Source organism: Octopus bimaculoides, chromosome 4, assembly GCF_046866305.1.
Source record: "Octopus bimaculoides isolate indiv1 chromosome 4, ASM4686630v1, whole genome shotgun sequence".
NCBI lineage: Eukaryota > Metazoa > Mollusca > Cephalopoda > Octopoda > Octopodidae > Octopus > Octopus bimaculoides.
The window spans coordinates 148,220,227-148,230,025 of NC_142931.1; the positions used below are offsets into that span (position 1 = coordinate 148,220,227).

Consider the following 9,799-nt stretch of genomic DNA (forward strand, 5'->3'; position numbering starts at 1 on the left):
AATTCCCAAATTTTATTAGACAATGATGTGCTATTGGCTTTATGCTTAAGTCTAAATGAAGAAAAATGATTATATAATCGTTGTTTAAGGTTGATTGTGCAACCAACAAAATGTAATTATTAGTTGGAGTAGTTACTGTACATTTATAGACTACATTACGGGTTAAACAACGGCCAGATACCGGACAGTGGGCTTTAATTCTACAATTGCAATTAAGGGGCTTATTAGCTATATATATATTGCTATGTTGATTATTGATACAAGTATCTAAATTATTTACATCAATATTGCTGGTTGTATTATTAGATATGCAATTGATATTGTTTGAGCTAGGAAGATTTATCTCATCAACTATGTTAACAGTTGAAGTATTAATATGTTCATTAACATGTGCATGATTATTGGTTGCGTTGGTGTTATTAATTGTTTGGTAGTTATTTGTATTGTTATCAATAATAAGACAATTTTTATTTTCAAGGGTCCCTAGCTAGTTCAATGTTCTTTCTATTTAACTTATTGATAATAGATCCTATATCGGGGAGAGTAGAGTATGGGGTAAAGCCGAAACGAACAAGGAACAATGCGAACGGAACAAGTTGGGGGTAAAGCCGAAACGAACAAGGAGCAACGCGAACGGAGCAAGCTGGGGGTAAAGCCGAAACGAACAGGGAGCAACGCGAACGGAACGAGCTGGGTGTAAAGCCGAAACGAACTAGGAGCAACGCGAACGGAGCAAGCTGGGGGTAAAGCCGAAACGAACAAGGAGCAATGCGAACGGAACAAGCTGGGGGTAAAGCCGAAACGAACAAGGAACAATGCGAACGGAACAAGCTGGGGGTAAAGCCGAAACGAACAAGGAGCAACGCGAACGGAACGAGCTGGATGTAAAGCGAAACGAACTAGGAGCAACGCGAACGGAGCAAGCTGGGGGTAAAGCCGAAACGAACAAGGAGCAATGCGAACGGAACAAGCTGGGGGTAAAGCCGAAACGAACAAGGAACAATGCGAACGGAACAAGCTGGGGGTAAAGCCGAAACGAACAAGGAGCAACGCGAACGGAACGAGCTGGGTGTAAAGCCGAAACGAACTAGGAGCAACGCGAACGGAGCAAGCTGGGGGTAAAGCCGAAACGAACAAGGAGCAATGCGAACGGAATAAGCTGGGGGTAAAGCCGAAACGAACAAGGAACAATGCGAACGGAACAAGCTGGGGGTAAAGCCGAAACGAACAAGGAGCAATGCGAACGGAACAAGCTGGGGGTAAAGCCGAAACGAACAAGGAACAATGCGAACGGAACAAGCTGGGGGTAAAGCCGAAACGAACAAGGAGCAATGCGAACGGAACAAGCTGGGGGTAAAGCCGAAATGAACAAGGAACAATGCGAACGGAACAAGCTGGGGGTAAAGCCGAAACGAACAAGGAGCAATGCGAACGGAACAAGCTGGGGGTAAAGCCGAAACGAACAAGGAGCAATGCGAAAAGAGTAAGCCTTAGGGCAAGCGAGTGTAACATCGAAATAACTTGAAAAGAATGCATGTGGGAATGCCGTTATAATGAATGCTCATTTAAATGTATTTTGCATGGAGTTGATGTACTTTTTAACAGGAGAGGAGTGCCTGCAGGCTGGTTCTTCTCAAGTTTATGCATTTTCAGGTTCAATGTGTTTCAAATAAGTACTGACAATTGAAGGTGATTGCAAAGACAAAGAACTACCTGTTTTTTTAAACAATTTTAACAGTGAGAACATTGGACAAAATATGTTATTGACATTAATAGTTTGTACCTCAGCTAATTACTGTTGAGAACTGCATAATCCATGTGTCATGTTAGAGATCTAAAAGGCATTTTCAAATTTCATTATTTTCTTTAATCCAGGCAACGCTGGATATTTCTGCTAGTAAGATATAAAGTGTAAATAAAGATATAAGAACATGAAACCGTGTATGCGTGTGTAGAAACATTCGAGGGAGAATAAATGGAATTTAGTAATACGAGATATCATGAAGATAAAAGTCAGTTAAAAACCTACGGCCGTTTCAAGAAATATTAAGAACAGTCCATATTTAGCTCCATCGAATAATATTTCCTTCTTCAGGATTCACTGTTTGTGGTAAGATTCAGTTAAAATTCTATATGATGAATTTCTATTGGTGAGTGGTCGTCGAAAGATTATATATATATATATATATATATATATATATATATATATATATATATATATATATATATATATATATATATATATATATATATATATATATATATATCTGGAGCCTGGTGTTGCCATCCGGTTTCACCAGTCCTCAGTCAAATCGTCCAACCCATGCTAGCATGGAAAGCGGACGTTAAACGATGATGATGATGATGATGATATATATATATATATATATATATATATATATATATATATATATATATATATATATATATGCATAGGCGTAGGAGTGGCTGTGTGGTAAGTAGCTTGCTTACCAACCACATGGTCCCGGGTTCAGTCCCACTGCGTGGCATCTTGGGCAAGTGTCTCCTACTATAGCCTCGGGCCGACCAAAGCCTTGTGAGTGGATTTGGTAGACGGAAACTGAAAGAAGCCTGTCGTATATATGTATATATATATGTATGTGTGTATGTGTTTGTATGTCTGTGTTTGTCCCCCCAACATCGCTTGACAACCGATGCTGGTGTGTTTATGTCCCCGTAACTTAGCGGTTCGGCAAAAGAGACCGATAGAATAAGTACTAGGCTTCCAAAGAATAAGTCCTGGGGTCGATTTGCTCGACTAAAGGCGGTGCTCCAGCATGGCCACAGTCAAAAGACCGAGACAAGTAAAAGAGTAAAAGAGTATATGTGTGCATGTATGTATGTGTAGGTGTGTGTGTGTATGTATATGCCTGTATATGTATGTGTGAGTGCGTATGTCTGTGCGTTTGCTTGTGCCCCGACCTACTGCCTGATAACCGGTGTTTTTTGTTTTCATCCCCGTGGCTTAGAGGTTCGGCAAAAGAGACCGACAGATTAGTCACCAAAGTTAAGAAAGAGAGAGAGAGAAAAAAAGAAAGAGATAGGTACAGGGCCCGAGTTGTTGGATTAAACCTTTCGAGGTGGTGCCACAACAGGGGCTGCAGGGGTCCAATGACTGAAAAGACAGACAGACACACACACACACACACACACACACACACACACACAGAATTTGAAGATCTAAGAACTCGTAGGCGTCAAACTACATAATGCAAAAAGACTCTCGGATAAAAATCTTATAATCTTAAACTCTGGTATTTCTGCCACTCAGCTGCCGAACTCTGTACAATGCGTCTAACCCGATGGCTGCATGGATGTGCACGCATCTTCAAATAATTGCTTGCATGTTTATGCCATAGAAGAAGCAGAAGCGCTAATGCAATATGTGTGCTTTCGTCATTAGACGCTAGAATGAAGATGGAAAAGCCAGGTGTTCGTTGTCTGTTACATACTGGGGTAGCCGTTGAGGCGGTGGTGATGGTGCCGGTGGTGGTGGTGGTGGTGGTGTTGTGGTTGTTGTTGCTGTTGTTGTTGTAGGTGCTGGAGGTAAGTGTGGTGCGTGCGGTGGTGATGTTACGTGTAGAATGACATAAGAATGACCTTATAAGGGGAAAAGAAAAAAATGTTATAAGGAGACTATATATATATATATATATATGTATGTGTGTGTTTGTGTGTGTGTGTGTGTGTGTGTGTGTGTGTGTGTGTGTGTGCGTGTATAATATTTTTCATTTTTATTGAGGAGGAGGGAGGAACGAGGCGCCCGTGACCTTTGCAGGCCCTCCCAGAGTGGAGAGGTCGACACGGTTGATACATATCTTTATGTATGCATGTATGTTTGCGTGTGTGTATATTGTCTCCCACCTCTCTCTTTGTGTGTGTGTGTGTGTGTGTGTGTGTGTGTGTGCGAGTGTGTGCGCGTGCGTGTGTGTGTATAAGCGTGCTAACAGAACCTATATATACGTGTGTGTGTATGTATATATACATATTTAAGACTACATGCATATCTCTCCCTGTATATTTTGTAATACATACATGCACACACACACACACGCACACACATATATTTGCTTGTATCTTTCTCTAGGTATGTATGTATACACGCATACATACACACACATAGATATATATGTATATAGTTGTGTACATGTACACAGAGACATATACGTATATATACACATATATATATATAAGTATACATGTATACATACGCACATATACACATATATATTTAGATACGCACACGTACACATGCACACACGCATCCAACCAAACGTCCATCTCCCATATGGGTAGGTGTGGGCGTGGAGGGGGTTGGTGTGTTAATTTCTGCGTGCATTTATATTTACAAATACACAAAAATACACAAATAAATAAGAAAGACAACTATTGAGACTTAAACATACACACACATGCTGACATACAACCACACACACACACACACGCCTGCACGCACGCACATGCTGACATACAACCACACACACACACACGCGCATACACACACACACACATACACACACACAGAGACACACGCGTGCACGTACGCACATGCTGACATACAACCATAACGTTTCTGCTTGTGCATGTTTGAAAGGAAAGTGTTTTACTTGCAACGCATTATTCTCTCTCTCTTTGTTTTGGTAATTTTGTTTGGTTTCTTTTTCTGTTTGTTTTGTCTTTCTTCCAGCAGCAGTAAACCGATATATTTCTCAGAGGAATCACATTGGCGCGAAGTTTCAAACAAACTGACGAGACGCCATGATTAACTAACGATATTAACCGTTCGCCAGTCCTGTGTATCGGAGGACATATTTCCCTGGCGTCCTTGCATCATATGTGATACACTTTTTTTTAAAATTTTAACCACCAGAATAACTTGGGAGTTGGGAAATGAAAGCTCTATGTTACTCAGTGGATGTAGAACAAGGGCTTACTGAAAATCTGAAAACAGCGTGGATGCTCAGGACAAACTTATGGAAAGCCTTAAAATCAAGCAAGGGGCTAGATAGATATAAAAAAGGCACATATTTTATAAAGGATCCGTGTAGTTGACTGAAACAATGCGGTTTACATGTCAGAAACTGAACGCCCCACTAAGTCCCGAAAAGAAGGCAAAAAACAGTTTCGGCGGTTGTTCGAAATCATCATGTAAAAAAATTGGTTTACTTAGTTTTGTTATGAGACTTTGGACTGAAAAGGTCGGAGCTAAACCCAATTTGCATGGTGTATAAGTGACAGAGATCGCAACATTGGCCATCCCCGCTGAACGGAATGCAGGTCCGTCGCAGAGTTGATTTCTCAATCTATTACTGAGACACATTTACAGCCGAGCAACGTGAAATAAAGTGTCTTGCTTAAGAACACGATTCACTTCCTCATCTGGGAATGGAAACCACGATCAGACGAATATACGCACAACTTCTTAAGCACTAGTCCACGCGCGAAATTGTAGAATGAATTCTGTTCTTGCACGTTTCAACTCTGCCATCTCAATCAGACTCAAAACCTCAAAAATAGTCGTCGTCGTTGTTGTTGTTGTCGTCGTTCAATTCCAGGTCAGCCCTGATCGAGCAGACACATGATTAAAGGTATTCTACTCTCGAATATTATATTCCATTCCATTCTGCTCTATTCTCAGGATCAGTACTTCCTGGACCAAATTATCTACTACATTTCTCCCCCCCCCCCGCCCGGACAATAGGGTGTGATTTCAGGTAGATTTCACTACTATTTCTGGCAGTTTAAGCGACCGATCAGACGCTCCCCTGTGACTAAGAAGTTCGCTTTGAAACTATGCGGTCCCATTGTGTCGAATCACGGGCAATTGTCTTACCCTCATCTCTCTTTGTGTATAAATAGACAGACAGACACACACACGTCCCTTTAGCGTTCTGATTACTCTGTTATTAAAGACTTTGTTTTGTATTAATCATAGATTATCTCGTAACTCTGAAATTTTGATGATGTGATTGTTTACTTTGTGAACGACATTGCAGGTAAGTATGAGAGGCCAAATCTTGCCAGTTTGAACAAAAAACAGGTAGAATATTTGGACTGAGTATGGCCGATTGAAATGCTAAATGTATATACATACACACACACAGATGTGTGCGTGCGTGCGCGTATGTGAGTATGCATATCTTGTGAGGGTCATTGTACCAATTATAAACACACACACACGCACACAGTTGTTAGAACTGGATGACAAATGAAATCTTCAAATGCAGTGGGCCATGACGGACTTTTTTACGTTTCTGGATGACATTCAGCGTCCGGCAACAAGTTACTCACTCGTCATTTATGAATCTCAGATTTTTTTCCATAAATTTTCTCAATTTAATTTATTTATGGATCATTGGACAGTTGAGGGCTTTTAAATAGTTTTCTTTGTGTCACGGTGGGTTTAATTTTTCTTCACTATTGACGGAAATCGGGTGATATGGAGACTGGAGACATTTTTATGTATATGACGAAGGTGAGCAAAAGAGATGCGTTGCCTTATGAAGAAACTGCAGTTTTTCGCAAGCTCTTCTGAATCCATCGCAATGCTGGAAACCCTTCCGTATGGTCAACAGGGTCATAAGTGTTTCAACTTTCATCCTCCACGCTTCCCCTCAGCGTGAATCAGCACTCGGCTGTGGAAGGGTTCCATCTGAGGTGTCTTGTCAATCACAGTCTCCTTCAGCTAGTTTCAGCTGCCATACCTTATCTCCTTGGTGGCCTGCTTCAGTTGTCTGGCTTCCAGAACAATCTTCTGCAGGAAACAGCGCACCGGTCAAGTTGAAAAGCAACCGCAGTCGACTTCAGTAGGGAAGGAGGTGGTATGCCACTCCTTTTCAAGGACCTCGGCAACCAAGTCCTTTATATTCGATTGTCTTTAGTCGGTGGTATAATATACAGTTGTCACGGTCAAATGTGACGACGCTTGGCTTAGTGGTTATGGTGCTGCATTCACGGTTGCGAGATCAGTTTCGATTCCTGGACCAGGCGGTGCATTATTTTTCTTGACCCCCACCACCAAAAAAAAAACAAAAACACTTCGCTTCATGTTGCTCCAGTCCAGTCAGCTGTAAATGTGCATCCCTGCAACGGACTGGGGTCCCGTTCCAGGGCAATGTTGTGATCTCAACCACTTACACACGATTGAAACCTGGGTGACCGCCTTATTAGTCCTAGGACTTGACACAGTGATATCCGCTGGGACTTACTCGGGCAAATGCGAAAAAAAAACAACAAGAAAGAAAAGCAGACGATTAGAGAAGTAAAAGTTGTTACTTCGTCGCATCGAGGCCCCCTTTTGTCGGTTTGTATAGTCGGGTTGGGGGTTGTCTTGCTTTCTAACCGTTTGTTGGTTGGAGGTTGTCTAGATTTGGTTGGGTTAGTTGGCTTGCGTAGCAGTTTATTTCTGTTGACTGAAATAAATCTGGGATTCCATTTCCATTTTCGAGAGGGAAGAACTAGGAGTCATTTATTAAAATGTCAGGCAGACATTCTGAACAAAGGCAGCAATCAGCATCTGGGCAAAAGACTGTGTTCTTTGCATTGCTGTTGTTCTTCTTGTTGTGTACTTCTAATTTTATTGCCATTCTTTCAGTATGTGTGTGTGTGTGTGTGTGTGTGTGTGTGTGTGTGTGTGTATTTGTAAATGCAGGCTTCTACTAACATGCATGCACGTACACATATGCGTATGTATATGCATATGTACGTCAGTATGCCTGTGTATATGTGTACATGTGAGTGTATATGTGTGTCTATGTATGTGTAAGTATATGTCTGTGTATGTATATGTGTGTGTCTATGTGTATACGTCTATATGTGTGTCTGTGTATACATATGTGTGCGTGTGTGCATGTATGTGTCCGCGTGTGTGTGTGAGGGTGTGCACATTGCTTTAAAAGTCGGTCTTTTTCTACTTGGCCTAATCTCTGCTATTCCTAACCTTTTTGAAAAAACAGGTACAAATGAATAACGGAATGTGTGTCCTTTTAGCTGGAATGGCAGAATGGAGAAGAGTGGAATGACTGCCCACGCCCTGCTCCCACATCACCTTCTTCCACTCTAATACAAACAGATTAGGCATTCGGGGTGAGGGCAGCCCTTCTCCAACCCCCTTCTCCGGCCCACCTCCATTCCCTTACCTCGCCCTCATTTCTCATTATTTCTCATCACTGTTTTAGTTCATTCAGAGAGGAGACTAAAGGTTGTGAATGGAGGAGGAAGAGAATTGGGGAATAACATTTTGAGTGTATGGCACCGTGGAATTTAAGACGGGAGAAAGATCCGCAGTAGATGGCAATGGAAGGCATTGGAAATGAAAAAGAATACAAAAATAGGAAAAGAAACCAAAAAAACCGAAATCCAGAAAAAAGAAAAACAAAGAATGTAAATTAAAAAACAACAACAATCAAGACTTCATAAACAAGTTTCTCCCCCACCCACCCCTAACTAAAAACTGGAAGAAGAAGAACAACAACAATAACCACAACAACAACAATAACAACAGGAACAACGATAGTAGTTCAATTCTTGGAACAACAACAACAACAAGTACTACTGCTACTACTACTACAACACACGCACACACCTCTTGTCATTGTCACCGTCGTCGTAATCATCATCAACATCATCATCATCGTCGTAGTCGTCGTCATCATCATCATCATCATCATCGTCATCAACAACAACAATAATGACAAGGGCGATGAGTTGATGAATAACAGCATCATCATCATCATCATCATCATCATCATCATCATCATCATCATCATCATCATCATCATCATCATCATCATCATCACCACCGAGGAGTTCTTAAGATTGGAAGGAAGCCACAGATCTGCAGACGTCTGCACTCTTCCTTCCCAAAAGCTGTGGTTTGGTGCCAAACTTAGACAATCCTGATTAAGATAGAATTGTTCAGAGACTACAAAGATACGACGGACTCATTCAGAGATTCTTCTTCATTCTGTGATTATGTAATTTGGGAAGAAGCTAGAAATGCTACATGAGTCTGCATGTGCGCATTTGTTGCCTGCCTACATGTACTATTACTCTCTCTCTCTCTCTCTCTCTCTCTCTCTCTCTCTCTCACACACACACACACACACACACACACACACACACACACACACACGCATCAGAGCAGGGGATTGGAAAAATGTTATGGCATTATTCACCATTACACGTGTTTCGTTTGCTAATAGGAGTTACAAAATTGTACATGTAACAAGAATATGTCTTACATGCTTTTCCTTCATGTTGTTGGTGATGATGACGATGATAATGATGACGACAACAGCGACGAAAGCGACGACGACGGCAGCGATGACGATGATGGTGATGATGATGATGCTTTCGCTGCTGCTACAACTGTTTTGATTTGTAATTACTCTGCAAAACCTATTTTCCAGTATATTTCAATTTTTATGCATGCCTCACACACAAATATAAAATCTACATAGAACTTTGAAGTGCTGGAATAAGCAGATTTACAACAACCCTATCTATCTATCTATCTATCTATCTATCTATCTATCTATCTATCTATCTATCTATCTATCTACCCCCCCCCTCTCTTTCTCTCTCTCTCTCTCTCTCTCTTTCTCTCTCTCTCTCTCTCTCTCTTTCTCTCTCTCTCTCTCTCTCTCTCTCTCTCTCTCTCTCTCTCTCTCTCTCTCTATATATATATATATATATATATATATATATATATATACATATACATATATATATCTACACACGAGCAGAATTAAACTGGAGATTCGGTTACAGATTTTTA

At 41.1% G+C, this 9,799-nt stretch overlaps 1 long non-coding RNA gene across 1 annotated transcript in view; it reads right to left on the reverse strand.

The window, feature by feature from the left end:
* Nucleotides 1-5,502, reverse strand: part of LOC149136422 (uncharacterized) — a 16,139-nt gene extending 10,637 nt beyond the window's left edge. Inside the window, exon 1 of the long non-coding RNA XR_016241344.1 lies at nucleotides 4,629-5,502. This is a non-coding gene — a long non-coding RNA (uncharacterized LOC149136422). The remainder of the gene's footprint in view (nucleotides 1-4,628) is intronic.
* Between the last annotated feature and the right edge of the window lie 4,297 nt (nucleotides 5,503-9,799).